Genomic DNA, 15,093 nt, shown 5'->3' with positions numbered 1-15,093 from the left:
GCAGCATTAACCTCTGACCTCAAAAACGCCCTAACAGCTAACCTCCATCTCTAAACATAGGAACTACTTTAGGTATTTAGATCTAAATTCTATTGTTACGTATCGATACTACGTCATAAAACAATGTAATTTGCATTCTAAGCCCATCACTAACGATCAATCGAAATGGTTAAAGATGTAGATAGAACGTTTCCCGAGGGTTATAATCGTTAAAAAAAAAATGTCAACTTACCTCGTTAACTCGGTCGAAAATAGCAGATAATTGTCGAGATTGAAGCTAGTTTCTCCTTGTGGTCGGCTCCTCTGTACGGCATGTGCTATTCCCCCTGTTTAGTCAATAGCAGAGGAGAAAAGGAAAACGACGAGAACGAGGTTAGCATCCGTGACGTCACAGCAGCGATTGTGTCCTGTAGAAAATACCGACAGGTGTTATTTGTCACGTTCGTAATTAACGCGAAAAAAAGATACATTACTCGAATTTTTTAAATTTTAATTAATATTTTAAATGCTATTTTTATTTTTTTTTAACGCTAGTCGATTTTATGGCGTTTAAATCGTTAATAAAAACATTAAATTCCCGTTTGTCACATTATATATTTAGATACGGTCGAGATTCACGCGATTTTTCAATAGACCAAACGAGTATTCGATGCTGTTAAATCACACACCACATTTTATCTCTCTCACAATGAAAACTAATGCTTTGTGTGTGTGTGTGTGTATGACGTCAGTTTTTACCATGATATTTGATTCGGTCTCTGTGACCTCATTATATACGTTTGAATTGTGTTCTAGACGTCACACTAGTATTTACTGCGCCTAACATTACAACAATAAATCGAAAAATTGATTCGATGTTTTGTGACGTTACATTAATAATCTTTAAAGGTTATTTCGTAAAATAATGAATTTTAAATACAGTAAGCCAAAAATCTGACACTATCCTATGTCATACAATACGTCACACTAGTGTTTTAATTACATTCTGTGACGTCGGATTTACGTTAAATAATAAGACGAATGGCTCAAGAATTTAACGTCACTTTTTCGTGATTAATCTGACGTCACTGATCATTTTTTTTTCTGGAGAAATTGATCGATCAAACTGATCACGTGACAATATTTTACCGCATTCTTTTATAATCTAAACAGATAATTATATTACGTTATGAAATTTTAGTAACTACGACGTCATAAAACTATACACTTTCATTATTCATGGCACAATTTACACGAGCGAAATAACACGGCAAATTCTGTAATAAAAACAATTTTTATTAGTGTGATATCAGACAATATCACACCATTGATAGTGTATCTCTCTGACTTCACAACTCCTTTATTATTTTCTGTTATACAAAAGACACAGAATAATTCATTATCAATTGTCCAGTCTTTTCTTTATCAGCCTTACACCAACTTTTCTATAATTAAAATTAATAATTTTCTTTGTTTCTAGTGTTTAAAAAAATTGTGACATTCTCTTTATGACGTCATAAAGCTTATAGACGTAACAATAAAAACGAATTTTATTATATTACGTCATAATCATAAAATTATACTATTGTTATAAAATTATGAGTGATTTTTATAGGAAGACCGTAATTAGTCTACGTCACAATTACTGAAAATAACAATTTTCTATAATACTTTCAACACCGGAATATTTGTACTGTACTGTACAAACACAGCGCAATATGGCGCAGTACAAGTATATTCTATTATGCTAATGAACCATTATGCCAGACTATGGAATCTACTAAATTAATTAATTACCATTGGGGAATGACTATATAGTTAGTTACTTTATCAATTCTAGTGACGTAATAACGAGAAAGTTTGGCTACCCGCTGACGTCATACAGATACCGTCTTTTAATGTGTATAATTAAAACGTGACGTTATAGCGATTGATGCGGTCGTGCCAAGACACAATACGCGAACTACACCACGCGTGACGTAACGGAGAGAAGAGATTATGTATATTTTGCGTCATAATACATCAATTGTTTAATACTTTATATCAAAATACGAGATTTATAATTAAGTTAGTGGCATGTGTTCGAAATTCAAAGCACTTTAATAAGCTTTTACGATTCGGAATTTGGATAATAATTATCATTAGCGTTAATAAATCCCTACGAGGGTTATATTTTTAAGTGTTACTTATGAGAAATTTATTCATAAGTAAGTAGATAAATAGTACAAAAGAGATTAGAGAAGATAATTTAATACACTTCGTAAGATCCGAGTTCAACTAAAAATCTAAAAATAAATTGAATAATGAATAATTAATTAGCATAAAATCGAAAGAGAACACACACGACTGGGCATTAAAATCAAAAAAAAACTGCCGAAAAAAAAGTAAATTTCTCTCTGTTTTTCCTTTACGAAACGTTAAATCGGGGGTTGGAGAACGTAACAACGAGAGGATTTATTTACGAAGCTAGAAAATGGTATTATTTAAAGCGAATTTTGGATAAATTTTTTGGCTGGTGACGATGAAGGATGGAGTAGTAAATACAAAATCGATAAATATTGTAAGGTCGTGTTAACAATTCAAGATTTAAGCGCTATATAGAGGTTTATGGGAAAGAATTATATTAAATGATGTAAAATTTTAAAATATCTAGGAGCTGTTTATAGTATATTTTATTATATCTTGCGAGATGTAATGATGAGGGAGTGATAAAAATGGTAAGAAATGGGCTCTGGTGATGCGAGTAATGGTAAAAATGACTTTAACTTTGATAGATACATAAGAAAAAAAAATGAAGGAAAAGGTAAAAGATGGCTTTAATGATGATAGATGTGATAAGTAATAGATTCTGGTGATTTAACAATGAGAAAAAACGGCTGTAATGATGATAGAAACGTTTTTAATAATAATAAAAAGAGGTAGAAAATGGTTTTAATGATGATAGAAATGTTAGGAAGGATGATAAATAGAAAATAATAAACGTGATCGAGAGAGGAAACAAAAAATGATTCGTCATTATCACGCGCCCATTAATTCGATTTTGACGAAATTGTCGTTCACGCGTGAAGAGTAAATTTTTAACGAGAAAAAGCTGGAAAACGGAAGAAGATTAATCAAATCTGTTCGAAAAGAAAGTTTAAAAAATGTCCAAGGTGAACTCAAGGTCAGAGGTCGAGATCTAAGAGTAAACCGTATCGATCCGCTAATTATATTTTAGTCGGTTGAATTTATTGTGAAAATTTCTCTTCAAAATCAATTTACCTAGTTTACGGGTAATTAATCGATGAACGTGTCATTTTGTGTGACGTCCACATCTCCCGCTTCACGTGACTGTAGTTAAAATTAACCATTTGTTAAAGATCGTATCGAAGATGAAGTTATAGAACACGAGCAGAAGTCGGAAAGGTGTGCTTTATGTTACGCAAAACGAGGGTCATTATATACATTAATATCATCGAAAAAAAATGTACGCGTCCTCATTCGCCTATTTAAATTCAAATAAACCAATGATGAAATGTTATTTTCGAATGGACACACCCCCGTGACTTTATTTGTTCATTTTAAAACTAAATAAGCCATTAATGAGACGATGAAATAGACATAAAACTTCTATTTGTTCGTTCGAATGTAAATAAACCAATTACAAGAATTCACGCGAGTTATCGTGCTCTCCTATTGGTAGACGATTTTGATAATTGACATAAATGATTACAAAAATATAAATCAAGAGAATTACGAAGAAAACACACAAATATGGCGTTACTTCCATTACGAAATGAACTTTTACACACAAGTCGTCTTGTTTAACTCGACATCTTATAGAGAATTTCTAAGATTTAGGAGTAATTCTAAACATTAATTAAAAACATTTTCAAAAACCAAAAGAATTTAAGCTGAAAGAAGTTTTAGAAGTCGAAGAATTAACGCTACAATACTATAATATTGTTAAGTTTCATAAGTGGAATGCAACACGATGTCCTAAATCTTTCTTAATCCGTTACAAGGAAGTTGTTCTTAATTCTTAACAAACTCTAAAATACTTTAAAAAACTGTTTTCTTTATTATAAGAACCGATTTTATTTAAGTGACAACAGTAAACAAAATGACGATTACCGAACTTCGATATAATGCCCCTCTAAATAACAAAACCCGCACGAAGTTTTAATAAATAATTGTAAACTGATCCTCCCCATAAGTATTAAATTTGATGTCCTTCACTAACTGCAAATTATTTAAATAAATGACTTTCCATTACAAACCGCATGTAAACATATAATCTTATTGTTTGAAGTACAGTACTTCAGTTTAGCTCCGGTTCCGGAAGTAAATAAATAATGGTACTAAATTGAAGCTTATCTTTACAGTTTGATACACGTTGTTCACCAATATTGTGCAGTAATTACACCATCATCTACATTTCCTTACTGATTCCAATGACTTTTTGAGTAAATTTCCATTATAAAATAACGAGAAGACCGATAAACAAGGGGGAAAATTTTCTTTAATTAACTATTTGAAAAGAAATTTACTTAATATTAATTATTTTAAGTGAAAAAAATAACACTATGTTCCTATTCGTGTACTTAAGTAAAGTAAATATGATATTTGAAAACGCCTCCACACTTGTTTACAATTTAAATAATTCGATAACTACACACACACAATAATAATAATAAATAAATAAAATAAAAGAGCTCGAAGCATTTTAAATTTAAAAATAAATAAATAACGTAACGTTGTAGCCGTTAGAAACGCCCACGAGCTTTTATTCGTTCCTTTCAAATTTAAAAAAAACCAATAACAGACATTAATAATAGATTCGTCCATCCTATTCGCTTAATCGAATTTAAATCGTTATTTAAAACGTACATTTCACGTAATAACCGTTATTTTTGAATTCGAATTAACCAATAAAAATATTTCTAGCGAATTAAATACGGATCTTATTTATTAAAAAAAAAAAAAAAAAAACCTCGTTAATTTTTTAAAAATAAAGTAGACAGCACTTAAAATCTCTAACAGCAAATATTGAATTATTTAATATAAAATTTATAATTAAAATTTCTACGAACAGAAAATAAATTCAATTCGGAAAACAAATATGAAAATAAATTAATATTTTTATTATCTCTGTTTTTCCTTTACGAAACGTTAAATCGGGGGTTGGAGAACGTAACAACGAGAGGATTTATTTACGAAGCTAGAAAATGGTATTATTTAAAGCGAATTTTGGATAAATTTTTTGGCTGGTGACGATGAAGGATGGAGTAGTAAATACAAAATCGATAAATATTGTAAGGTCGTGTTAACAATTCAAGATTTAAGCGCTATATAGAGGTTTATGGGAAAGAATTATATTAAATGATGTAAAATTTTAAAATATCTAGGAGCTGTTTATAGTATATTTTATTATATCTTGCGAGATGTAATGATGAGGGAGTGATAAAAATGGTAAGAAATGGGCTCTGGTGATGCGAGTANAGTCGACCCCCCTATAACACTGTTGATTTTTCCGTTTTATATGAATTCCATGTTGTACGAGTCACTTAGATTTTACAAATACGTGAGCCATTCATAGCCCGGCACACGTATTTGTAAAATATAAGTGACTCGTACAACATGGAATTCATATAAAACGAAAAAATCAACAAAGTTATAGGGGGGACATGTAAAAATTCCCCAGGTGAATTGAAATGTTTTATTTCTTATAAACACCTTACAAACGATATAAGTGTGGTTAAAGAGTTAAAAATATATATAATCCTTTTACAGTTATAAAATACAGCTGTATAAATTAGAAATATATACAGTACATTGAGTAGGAGGTCATTCAGTACCGAGGCTTGTAAGCCTCATTTCATTGAATCGATCGGGAAGTTAAAGTGAGGAAACTGAGGTATCTATCAATACTAACCTACTGATTGAAGATCTAGGAGGTAGTTCCTTCAACAGAGTCGGAAACCGCCATTGATCAAATATTGCCAATACAGTATAGTAGTAATTTCAGATATATAATTGTCAGTAAATACACTCACGTAACACTTTTATGATTGTTAACATTAAACAGCCATAACGGGATCAAATAACTTACATTTACACTAGATTTATTGCCCGAAGTTACTAATTATACTTCACTGATAATATTGTAAGGATCGGCTTAGTAAACTTCGGGATGATGACGACAATCCTTACGTATATTGGACTAATTCTGTATAAATAAATAAGGAATTTGAGCTAAATCAACAACACAATGTGAAATCTTCCTTGCAACGAACTTGAAATTCATTGTTCGAATACAATGCTGGTGTTCGGATGACGAAGAAATCAATTTAATTACTAAATTACTAAATGCATTGTTTATATTAAATTATTATTCGATAAATATTATTCTTATTAAGTTTTAAATCTATTGACTTTTAGCGACTTCAGCGTAATTTAAGCTTACATCACAATTAAATACCAACAATAATTATTAACTATTACGAAAGAATTAACAATGAAAATAAGCATTTCGAAATACGGAAGAACTTTATTCGCGTTTCACTTCATACTTTCGCTTACCGTTTCACAAATTTTGACCAAACAAGCGAGTGTCGACGACGAAAAGACATTGACAAAGAAACGTGACATCGATTACGCGAAAAATGAAAACGAAGAAAACGTCACAGATGGAAACACGCTGAAAATTAGTTACAGAAACGTGATCTTTTCAGAAAATCATAAACAAGAGAAGAGAACAGTGGCTACGTCGAAAGGAAGAGAAAATAAGAAAGGAACATCACACCTTTTAAGCACTTGGGAGAAAGATGACTCCAAAGATGGAGACATTCTAAAGAGGGGGCAAAAAATTCTGATTTATAGAATGGATAGTGATAGAAACGAGACCGACAATAGTAACACTACGATGACATACGAGATGGACGAAATAAAAATTATTGTATGGAAGTTGTTTGGAATTGCCATCATAGCCGTTATTCTCTTGTTCATTTTGTGTCTGGTGGTCTACAAACAAACAAAGAATAACAAAACGATAAAACTGACGAGGTCGAAAATAAAACAAATGAAAGAAGAAACAAAACTATTTAAACGTAACCTGGAAACTTTTCAATTGGCTCAAATTTCTCCAGGGAGTACGAAGCACGAAAATGGAAGAGGTTCTTTCCCTCGAGCCATTCGATGTCTAAAAGTTTTGACGAAGGACTTATCATTAGAAGAACCCGTCGAAAATTGAAGAAAACATTTTACGTAATAAATTTATAGATGTATTTTTAATTAAATACAAAAACGTTAATTTTGTCTTATCGTACGTCATCCGGATTGTTTGCCGTGGTAAAACAGACGTAATAAACGTATTTACAGAGAAAAGATTGAAATCATCATTAACTCCCCACACTCCGTCACCAACTATCACTAGTGTTAAATATCCCCAGTGTGGTTATTGTATTTCAACTTCCCCGATTATTAATTTAAACTCACTCATTAAATAAATATTGCAATATAAGCAGATTTTCATCCCTTTTTTTCTATTTTAGACTCCAAATCACCCACAAATAGATGAAACCCACGCGTTTTCTTTAATAGACGTGGGGAGCCTTCAATTTTAGTCAATTTTTAAAACGAAGCTTAACAAGATACCTGTGTAAGACGGGCCAATTTCTTTATCTTGTCCGAAATATTGAGGACGTCGTCTGAACTTCTTTGATAATATTGGGTTCTTTTATCATTCCGTTCGGGGCAACTTAAATTCTTTTCTCTGTCAAGTTGTAAAAAAGCTAACCTCCGGTCGACACTTCAATGACACTTCTACCGAACCTTTCACACACCTCTTCTTTCTCCGGGTTCGTTTTAATGCGATTATTCATCGTTTCGTAAATTAGTATTTAAAAAAAATACTGGTTAAAGGTAATTACAGAACTTCGACAATACGCGCCAACACTTTCGAACGTCAAAAGCGCTCCCTCACGAAATATCACTGGAGTGATGTTATTACGTCACGCGTGTAGTCCCTTAACTCGGAAGCAAATTGGTAGTGATCGATTACTTAAAACATTACGATGTGTCCACTACCGGTTTCTAACTTCTACAAAATAATTAACCTACATAATAAAGACAATTCAAATCCATTGTATTGTAATACACCAGCGAATGTATCACGTGAAAAATTTTTGAAATAATCTAAAATATATTTTATTTTAAGCTCTTCACATAGGCCAGGGCTTCTTAAACTTTCTTTATTCACGACCCCATTTATAATTGTGATTTTTTTTGCGACCCAAAAACAATATAAAATAAAGATATATACAAATTTGCAAAAACAATAATGGTGTACTACCCCAGTTCACTCTTGTGTTACAATGGAACAGAGACAACTGAATACACTGAAAAGCGACAACACTACACTAGTTCACACTACAGTCAGTGTTGCTGAATCATTGTCTCTCTGCAACAGAAGTGACACAAAGCGCAACTCACGAAACCTATGACACAAAGCGTGCCATTTTCAAACTCTCACAAATTATTTTCAATATTTTGCATTAAAATCTCGCGACCCCAAGATTTCGCTAAGCGACCTCAAATGGGGTCGCGACCCATAGTTTTAGAAGCCCTGGAAAAGGCTAATACGATGTGACAAATCGATACACAAGGGCCCACCAGATATGAACAGAAAACAATTTGTACATATGTTTTCTGTTTTGTATTTAATAAACTACCAATGCAGGCGCCCTATGATCCTATCATCACTCTGCCCTCCTTTTCATCACTTGCCTTCTTCTCTCTTCCTCTTCTTTCACCATCTTTTCAACCGCCAGGTCGTACCTTTGAGTGGAACCAGGAGGCAGTCCCTTCTTTCAACTAGTAGTAGTACAATTTTTGTGATAACTCAGGATGTATTTTCTTCATAATTTGACGTTTAGACTATGTACAAAAAGTCAAAAATAACTTTTGAGTCCATCTTTATCCCTTATACACTACCACAGAAGTAACAGTCTTAAAAAAAAATGCTTTGAAGAACTCTTCTTTATAGTAGTAGTATGTCCATTATGGGGCCAAGCGGTCTTCGTTCCCTGAACACTGAGAGTTCGGTCGTGGATTCGCGCCTCGCTCGGACGGGCCGGCCACGCGGAGTTTTCCAGGTTTTCTCCACGTCTGTAACGCCTAAATAGGGACCAGTTTCCCTTAAAAAGACCCCCCCGGAAGGCATCGCCCTTTAGGCAGATCGCCCAATTGTTGCGTTGCCATAACTTAACAAACAAAATTTGCCATTGCGCAATAGTCCATATATCGTGTTGGATTTCCTATAGGAAATCTTTGTACTCGTACGGGCAGCAATTTCTTTGTAGATGGGGCTTAGATGTTGATTGTATTCCACCACCGCGCGTAATTAGTTATTATTGTGGTCTTGGGTTCCGTTGGGCATTACCTATGTTGGATATGTTAGGCGCGGCTAGTTGTTTGGAGTATGCACGCGATAAGTTGTATAACAGGCCCCTACTATACCCGTACCTTACAGCTTCAATGCGCTTCAACTCTGCCACGATTTCCTCCCATCTGGTGTGGTGCGTGTATGCCCTTCTCGTTAGCGTACGGAAGGCGCGATCTTATAGGAGAAAAGGTCCGGGATAAATAATGGTACGAAGCACGGTTTATAATAAACGCTCGTTTCCACCCGGATGCTGTCGAGGCAAACGTTGATATCAAGGAATTGTGCTACTCTTCTGATCTAGCTTGATGGTAAGGCCATATGGGTTGTCGTTCATGAAACTTACGAAATTCTTTACGTTCGGCTCAGCCTTCCATAAAATAAAATGGTCATCCACATACCTCTTGTAAACTAGAATGTTTGATAGGAACAAAGGTATAACTTTTTGCTCCAGCAGCCGAATTAATAACTCGCGTAAATTTCCTGACAGGGGGTTGCCCATAGGTATGTCCCGATTTTGTAAGTCTGTATTGCTATTAAAGCAGAAGAATGAGGTATAGCACAAAAGATGTGCTAGCTCTAATACAAGCTTACGTTGCGCATTCGCTCCGGGGCTGCTTAGTAACAGATCTCTAAGCGCACAGAAACATGGTTGTATTTTGATTGAGGGGTATAGTGAGACGAAATCAAAGACGGTAATACAGGCTTCGTTAGTTACCCTAAGTTGCAGCAAGATATCTATTAGATCCGTGGAGTTCTTGACATTCCAAGGATACCCATTCAAGCGCTCAGATATAAAGTTCTGTAGTGACCAATCTGACAACCTAGTAGGAGACCTAGCTTTATCTAGAACGGGACTCAGAGAGGATATAGGCTCATGCGTTTTTGCGAACGCAAATAGCCTAGGTTTATCCGATGAGGCGACCACAGCCCTGTTTAACTTCCACGCCCTGGCCAAGGGAGTTTGCGTGAATCGTTTCACTCGCGCGTGTAACCTGTTTAGGTACCCATTCTTGACGGGTTCACAGTCTGTGTCCATGATGTACCGCTGCATCAAGGATTTCTAAGTGTCCTCTTTCAATAAGACAAGAGCCCTGCTTTTATCTGCCTTGAGTACGATGAGTTCATCAAACAAGCATTTCTTGGATCTTCTTAGAAGACGCCAGAAACTGTCATCCCGGTTCCGGTTATTGGTAGACCAGATTTTGAAGGCGGCTTTCCACCAGTAGTATTCCTTGTGGACACCCGTCATACGCGTGATGAGGCTTTCGATGTCTGGCATCACTCCTTCAAGTTGTATTTTGGAGTCACCTGGCACACACATAGCACATACCTGTATTAGAATGTGAATGAGATATTCTGGGGTGAAAAGTTGTCCCAACAAATTAAAGACGTGGTGTGGAATTCATTGCGAGGTTTCTGTTTACTCAGAATCCAGGCTAATTTCTTCTGATACTTCTTTGCCAGGCTTCATTGAAGTATCTCTTGGAAAATTGTTACTTTCCTGCTCACTTCACACAGTAAGGCAGGATTTTGCTCGTAGACTTGATTCTCCACTTTAATTAAGCCTTTGAGTTTAGAGTACATGATTTTTCTTGATATTCCTACGGCCTTTCTTAAACATAACTTTCTTAGATAAAAGCCCTTGGAAACACATTGTTCATCTGGCATTTCACAACGAATCTAAACTTAGCTCTAGCCCTAGTCAAGGCTAATACCAATTTCTTATATATGTATAACTTAGCTGACATAGCTTATAATAGAGCACAAAGACTGCCTATAGGAGATCCAACACAGTATATGGGCTATTGCGCAACGGCAAAGACAGGACCGACAAAAGTCAGGCACCGGTCATATACGTGGTTCCCTCAGACAACAGATTTCAAAGGGATTTAGTATACATTGGGTCCACGAACGCTCTCTAAGTAAATGAATACAGGAGCACAGATATGATATCACTAACAAAAGACGCACCACCGCCCTACTCACCTATGCCGCAGACCCGACATAAAGCCAAACTGATCAGACTGTCACATCGAATTGAACACCTTTGAAACCTTTGAGGCATTAGAAATTTACAAACCAGGCTTACATGGCAACTGTATTAACACAAACCATTGTTTTCTATGCATGGAGATACTGTTACGAAAAAAACGGGCAACACCAGCAGTTAACACCTCTTTTCTGTACCTTTATTTATATCGTATTATTCACTGTTTATGCTATTGATATAGTTCTATCGCCATGGTAACATACACGGATAAAAGTTGTATACATGCGCTTAGGTTGTTCCATAAATTTTAAAATAATTTTTGACCATGTTGTTCCATAGGTTCCATAGGTTTTTTAAAAAAATAATTTGTAAATATTGTTCGTTGCCTTCCAAGTTCGAATCTTACTGGTTTTAAAACCTGAGGAAGACCATTAAAGTGTTATTACTGGATTCTTACTGTTCTCGAGTATCATCACAATCAAATATACTCGACAATTAATAATATTGTTCGTTAATAATCAACTATTTCACGAGAATTAATAACGAAAATAAGCAACGACAGAACATTACTCATGTTTCGCTTCATCCTTTTGCTTACCGTTTCACAAATTTTAACGGAACAAGAGAATACCAACCATGAAAGGATTTTGACGAAGACAAGCCACATCGATTACGCAAAGAGTTAATGAAGTCAAAACGCGTGGAAAATTAATTACAATTGACAAAATCCAAGAAAAGAGAGGAGAAAATTAGAAGATCTCTTCAACACACCAGAGAAGAATGATTCTGAAGACAAAAACGTTTGGAAAATAGAGGAGAAAATTCCGATTTCTATAATAGATAGAAAAAATGGAAAATGACACCCGAAACTATAACGTCACACACGTAGCTGCGAAAGACAAACGATACGTTGAGAGGACCTTGTGGCGAATGTTGGCCGTAACCGTGACATCTCTGCTGCTCTTCACCTCCCTGTGTCTGGCAGTTTACTTCACACGTAGAAATAAGAGAAATTCGATCAAAGAACTGATGTTGAGAAACAGCAGAAAAAAAAATGAAAGAAGAAACGGAATTATTTAAACGCAACCAAGAAGCCTTTTCGTTACCCGCCATTTCTTCTCGTAACGCAACCACCGAGGGTGGAGGATCTTTCCCTCGGAGTGCCAAATCCGTAGACGTTTTGAGAGAATTTCATAAATGGGATGACTTTGTCCGAAAGTGACCGAAGAATTTTCTTTAATAAAATTGGAAATTTCTCGCTTTGTACTGTACGTGCATTCGAAAATATAATACATTCGTCGATTTTTCCATCTCAGAATCAACAAAACCGACGGAAAAATCGAGTGTTAGTAATTTCAGAAATTGCCTCGTCCTTTGATACCAAATATTTGGTTCGAAGGGTTATTAATCGAAGACTAATTTAAATTATAATAATATAGTCTAAACGATCTTTCGAGAAGGTTCAAATGCTTAATCGAGGTAGGGAAGACGGGGACAACAGTAACAAAAATCATTTCCGATGTTTTTCGTAAGACACAATACGTGAAAAAGGCGCACACACTCATAAAGTAATATTCTTCTAGTCCATCTCGGTACTTCAACAGATTCCATCACTGTGACTTCTGCCGTGTGCGCAACGTGCCATATCGAGCACGACACTACTTTCTGGAGTGCCATGTGTTGGAAAACGACCGACTCCTCCTCCCACAAGACCACAACTGGCCCTGCTATCTGGATTAATCTAGACGGATGAACTCTACTTAACGCCACAAAAAATCTGAAAGAATCTAATCCATTGCTATTCGACCGTACAAATGTCAAATAGTGCCTTACCTTCGCCATCGGGCCTGTTTTTTCGTACACATCTGTAAATAATTGCGTTTTCTATACATTTGCTCTGTGAGGGATGGCGAACCTTTTTGAGACCGCGTGACATATTGTAAGCATACTTAGCTTTAATTAAAGATGTTTATGCGTGCCAAAGTTTTAGACTTCGAATAACGACATTTAAAAATTAAAGGAATATGCTTTAATTAGAATAAAACTGGTGGAAAAAAATGATGATCGGGTGATAAATCAAAAGAATGATTGAAAAAGACAAATGATAAATCGAAATCGTATGTTATGTTACGTGCCAGATGATTTCTCTTTTCGTGTCATAGGTTCGTTACCCATATCTTAAACATTGCGTCACATAAATCTGTGCCTTTCCGTCACTATGGCGGGGTTATCGAAGAATTCGTTTACGTCAAGTTATGGAAATTCGTGGCACTTGCCAGGCTACTCGGCTGGTGTTTACTAATGAATTGCTGAGAGTTTGGCTTTAGACTTAGACTTCGTACAACTTTCTTTTGTATTTAGTTTCCAATATTGTACGCTTTAAAGTATATTTCGTCTTGGTTTTTTTAACCTTTACAATACAATTATCTGTAAAATTAACTTATTACTCAAAACCGTAGCTACGTGTGTCCACGAGATGGCTAAACTGGCTCGGCTTAGTTAGCAATGCCGTGTGTTATATACACAATACACATTATTTATTAATAGTCCAATATCGATCAATTATTTCATTTATTATTATAATAAAAAAGTGAATGCTCGATTACGATCACCCGGATTATCCCCTGAACAAAATCTTAGTTACTCCACTGGTCACAACGGATATCATCCGTAGTGACATTTCACGTTTAACAAAAATTATACTTCACTAATAAAATTGTAAGGATCGGCTGAGTAAACTTCGGGATGTTGATGACTGCGCCATTTAGAAACGAAGTAGCCTAATCTTTACGTATATTGGACTGATTCTGTATGAATAAATCAGGAATTTGAGCTAAATCAACATCACAATGTGAAATCTTCCTTGCAACGAACTTCAAATTCATTGTTCGAATACAATGCTGGTGTTCGGATGACGAAGAAATCAATTTAATTACTAAATTATTAAATGCATTGTTTATATTAAATTATTATTCGATAAATATTATTCTTATTAAGTTTTAAATCTATTGACTTTTAGCGACTTCAGCGTAATTTAAGCTTACATCACAATTAAATACCAACAATAATTATTAACTATTACGAAAGAATTAACAATGAAAATAAGCATTTCGAAATACGGAAGAACTTTATTCGCGTTTCACTTCATACTTTCGCTTACCGTTTCACAAATTTTGACCAAACAAGCGAGTGTCGACGACGAAAAGACATTGACAAAGAAACGTGACATCGATTACGCGAAAAATGAAAACGAAGAAAACGTCACAGATGGAAACACGCTGAAAATTAGTTACAGAAACGTGATCTTTTCAGAAAATCATAAACAAGAGAAGAGAACAGTGGCTACGTCGAAAGGAAGAGAAAATAAGAAAGGAACATCACACCTTTTAAGCACTTGGGAGAAAGANAATTGACTACCGCGCATCTAGGAGCAAAACTGCTTTTGGTTTCTCTTTTCCGTATGTTAACTGACTACGGTGCGATTTGTCATTAAGTTATATACATTTTTATTCTGTTTTTTTCTTTGTTAGTTATCCGTTATGATGACTTAATTACCGTACTATCTCCCTGGTAATTACGGGTGCTACGAGATGTTACTAGTTTGATGCGCGCAGTTATACTAAAAAACTTATTCTTGGTATAACTGTGTTTAGATAGGTGTGCCACCCTCGAATTCTTTAAAATAAGTACTCGAAAATTT

The 15,093-nt window shown here is 34.9% G+C and overlaps 1 protein-coding gene across 2 annotated transcripts in view; it reads right to left on the bottom strand.

Moving 5' to 3' along the window:
- LOC111639529 (ubiquitin-conjugating enzyme E2Q-like protein 1) overlaps positions 1-7,758 on the bottom strand; it is a 29,077-nt gene extending 21,319 nt beyond the window's left edge. The window contains exons 1-2 of one of the 2 annotated variants that reach the window (XM_023385412.1): positions 7,615-7,758; positions 233-407 (exon numbers count right to left, since the gene is read on the bottom strand). The gene's annotated coding sequence lies outside the window, so the exon portion shown is untranslated. Of the gene's footprint in view, positions 1-232; positions 418-7,614 lie in introns of those variants that run through there. The other variant, XM_023385413.1, reaches the window with a different exon arrangement.
- Positions 7,759-15,093: the final 7,335 nt, after the last annotated feature.

This window comes from Centruroides sculpturatus, unplaced genomic scaffold (genome assembly GCF_000671375.1).
Source record: "Centruroides sculpturatus isolate CEXI.00-Female unplaced genomic scaffold, Cexi_2.0 scaffold1018, whole genome shotgun sequence".
NCBI classification, from domain to species: domain Eukaryota; kingdom Metazoa; phylum Arthropoda; class Arachnida; order Scorpiones; family Buthidae; genus Centruroides; species Centruroides sculpturatus.
The sequence above is the reverse complement of the archived record's forward strand: the minus strand, read 5'-3'. Positions and strand labels throughout refer to the sequence as shown.